The sequence below is a fragment of the Entelurus aequoreus genome, linkage group LG02 (genome assembly GCF_033978785.1).
Source record: "Entelurus aequoreus isolate RoL-2023_Sb linkage group LG02, RoL_Eaeq_v1.1, whole genome shotgun sequence".
Taxonomy (NCBI): domain Eukaryota; kingdom Metazoa; phylum Chordata; class Actinopteri; order Syngnathiformes; family Syngnathidae; genus Entelurus; species Entelurus aequoreus.
Window position 1 is genome coordinate 82,126,306 of NC_084732.1, and position 4,007 is coordinate 82,130,312.

General features: G+C 40.4%; 1 protein-coding gene across 1 annotated transcript in view; it reads left to right on the plus strand.

Moving 5' to 3' along the window:
- The first annotated feature begins 3,935 nt into the window (after window positions 1–3,935).
- Window positions 3,936–4,007, plus strand: part of LOC133639767 (low-density lipoprotein receptor-related protein 4-like) — a 113,897-nt gene continuing 113,825 nt past the window's right edge. Inside the window, exon 1 of the mRNA XM_062033365.1 lies at window positions 3,936–3,997. The gene's annotated coding sequence lies outside the window, so the exon portion shown is untranslated. The remainder of the gene's footprint in view (window positions 3,998–4,007) is intronic.

Consider the following 4,007-nt stretch of genomic DNA (forward strand, 5'->3'; position numbering starts at 1 on the left):
TTAACCAGTCAAAATCCCATTGAGATCAAAGATCTCTTTTTCCAAGGGCGACCTGGCCAAGAGGGCAGCAGCAAGGTTACATTAAAAACAATAAACAACACATAAAACATCAAATTTACAACATTAAAACTTGCTCACATGACACATGTGCATACAGACAAGGTAGATTGCAATCCTTTCACAGAAGCTTTAAACTCATTTAATGTAACAAGGGTTTGAAGTTGAAGATTCGATTGTAGGTTATTCCTAGCCTTCGGTGCTGAAAACCTAAATGCTTTCTTGCCCAGTTCAGTTCTTACTTTGGGGACGACAAATTGCAGAACATTTATTGAACGAAGATTGTGACATCCTTGTTTCTTTGTTAAAAGACAAGATGGATAAGATGGAGTGATACCCAGAATGGTTTGTAGATTAACACATACCAATGATTGAGGCGTCGTATCACAGCTTCAACTCCTCTGGGAAGGCTGTCCACAAGGTTGCAGAGTGTGTTTATAGGAATTTTCCACCATTCTTCCAAAAGCGCATTGGTGAGGTCACACACTGATGTTGGTCGAGAAGGCCTGGCTCTCAGTCTCCGTTCTAATTCATCCCAAAGGTGTTCTATCGGGTTCGGGTCAGGACTCTGTGCAGGCCAGTCAAGTTCATCTACACCAGACTCTGTCATCCATGTCTTTATAGACCTTGCTTTGTGCACTGGTGCACAGTCATGTTGGAAGGGGAAAGGACCCGCTCCAGACTGTTCCCACAAGATTGGGAGCATGGAATTGTCCATAATGTTTTGGTATCCTGGAGCATTCCTTTCACTGGAACTAAGGGGCCAAGTCCAACTCCTGAAAAACAACCCCCTAGCATAATTCCTCTTCCACCAAATTTCACACTCGGCACAATGCAGTCCGAATTGTAGCGTTCTCCTGGCAACCTCCAAACCCTTACTCGTCCATCAGATTGCCAGATGGAAAGGCGTGATTCATCACTCCAGAGAAGGCGTCTCCACTGCTCTAGAGTCCAGTCCACGTTTTGCATTGGACTTGGTGATGAATGGCTTAGATGCAGCCGCTCGGCCATGGAAACCCATTCCATGAAGCTCTCTGCGTACTGTACGTGGGCTAACTGGAAGGTCACATGAAGTTTGGAGCTCTGTAGCAACTGACTGCAGAAAGTCGGCGACCTCTTTGCACTATGCTGACCCCTCTCTGTCAGTTTACGTGGCCTACCACTTGGTGGCTGAGTTGCTGTTGTTCCCAAACTCTTCCATTTTCCTAGCAAAGCTCAGCAAAGCTTGACTCAAAGCGTAGGAAAGCTTAACAGATCTTGGTTCAAAGCGCGGACCCCAGTCGCCACCGCATGCCACCAGACGGCCCTCACGCTTTAACGCCGCTTTGCATGCCGCTTTGCATGCCGCTTTGCATGCCGCTTTGCATGCCGCTTTGCATGCCGCTTTGCATGCCGCTTTAAAGCGCCGTCAAAGCGCCGTTGGTGTGAACCTAGCATTACAAACGTTCGTAGCACCTCTTCCAAATGACGGCGCTTTGCTCGCCGCTTTAAAGCGCGGCAAGCGCCGTTGGTGTGAACCAGGCATTAGGAGCGAGGGGATTTCATTTTTTTATTTTTATTTTATTTTTATTTTTTTATTTTTTTATTCTGCAAATTTTTTAAAACTTTTTATTCGACCCCTTTTACCGTATTGCATTTGCATTATCTTGTTTAGCACACTCATTGTTTATGTTTTTATTTTATTTTTTTTATTTTTAATTTTTTTTATTTTTTTGTTTTTGTTTTTTGTTTGCTCCATGCTTTTTTAACCTGTAAAGCACTTTGGTGCAATCTAAAAAGTTGTTGAAAATGTGCTATATAAATAAAGTTGACTTGACTTGACTTCACGACTGGATTTGTTGCACAGGTGGCATCCTATGACTGTTCCATGCTGGAAATCACTGAGAGCGGCCCATTCGTTCACAAATGTTTGTAGAAACAGTCTCCATGCCTAAGTGCTTGATTTTATACACCAAGTGATTATGACACCTGATTCTGATCATTTGGATGGGTGGCCAAATACTTTTGGCAATGTAGTGTATATATAGAGCAGGGGTCACCAACCTTTTTGAAAGCAAGAGCTACTTCTTGGGTACTGATTAATGCGAAGGGCTACCAGTTTGATACACACTTAAATAAATTGCCAGAAATAGCCAATTTGCTCAATTTACCTTTAACTCTATGTTATTATTAATAATTAATGATATTTACACTTAATTGAACGGTTTAGAAGAGGAGAAAACACGAAAAAAATGACAATTAAATTTTGAAACATAGTTTATCTTCAATTTCGACTCTTTAAAATTCAACCGAAAAAAAAGAAGAGAAAAACTAGCTAATTCGAATCTTTTTGAAAAAATTAAAAAAACAATTTATGGAACATCATTGGTAATTTTTCCTGATTAAGATTAATTTTAGAATTTTGATGACATGTTTTAAATAGGTTAAAATCCAATCTACACTTTGTTAGAATATATAACAATTTGGACCAAGCTATATTTCTAACAAAGACAAATCATTATTTCTTCTAGATTTTCCAGAACAAAAATGTAAAAACATTTTTTAAAGACTTTGAAATAAGATTTAAATGTGATTTTACAGATTTTCTAGATTTGCCAGAATATCTTTTTGGAATTTTAATCATAATAAGTTTGAAGAAATATTTCACAAATATTCTTCGTCGAAAAAACAGAAGCTAAAATGAAGAATTAAATTAAAATGTATTTATTATTCTTTACAATAAAAAAAATAAATTTACTTGAACATTGATTTAAATTGTCAGGAAAGAAGAGGAAGGAATTTAAAAGGTAAAAAGGTATGTGTTTAAAAATCCTAAAATCATTTTTAAGGTTGTATTTTTTCTCTAAAATTGTCTTTCTGAAAGTTATAAGAAGCAAAGTAAAAAAAATAATGCATTTATTTAAACAAGTGAAGACCAAGTCTTTAAAATATTTTCTTGGATTTTCAAATTCTATTTGAGTTTTGTCTCTCTTAGAATTAAAAATGTCGGGCAAAGCGAGACCAGCTTGCTAGTAAATAAATACAATTTAAAAAATAGAGGCAGCTCACTGGTAAGTGCTGCTATTTGAGCTATTTTTAGAACAGGCCAGCGGGCTACTCATCTGGTCCTTACGGGCTACCTGGTGCCCGCGGGCACCGCGTTGGTGACCCCTGATATAGAGTGTCACACAAACACACTACAGTAGCCCACATGCTGGATAATACATGATCCAGATGTGCACCACGGTTGTTAAATTAGTGCAAAAAAGGTGAAGCGCATGTCGACTGAGCAGTTTGATGGTGTCTCCCTCTCTTTGCCTTGAATAATGCAATATCCCAGCAAGGGTATGTGGGTCAGTGGGGCTTTACTTTACCCTGAGAGACCCTGCGCCACACACACACTTAATTCACTCACCGAGTTGTCTGCCCGTCTGCCGCCGTGGTTAACTCGCCGTGTGGCGTCGTGCATTTTTCATAAAGTCTGGGTAGCCCCGGTCAATATTTAATATCTGGTATTGACAGGCGAGACCGCTGGCAGGCAGGACTGCGAGCTCCCCTCCTCCTGCTTTCATCCGTCTCTGGGCCGTAATTAAATTAGCTGTGTCTGCCCATGACAAAGAGCCAGTCATTAGACAGTGAGGAGCTGCACTTACAGCGGATATGAAGTTAAGCAGGAATGCGCTGAGCTTAGTGTAAGAAAATGGAATAACTCACTTTCATTGTAATCCATCACATTTTCTTATCCATCCTAAATGCATTTGACATTTTAATTTTATGACTAGTACGGAGCACCTGTTTTACAACCGACTTCCACTTCCTGACACTTTTTTTTATTTGTCCCCAGTGCTCCCCACCTGCTCGCCGCTGGACTTCCACTGTGACAACGGCAAATGTATCCGCCGCTCGTGGGTGTGTGACGGAGACAACGACTGCGAGGACGACTCCGATGAGCAGGACTGCCGTAAGTGGGC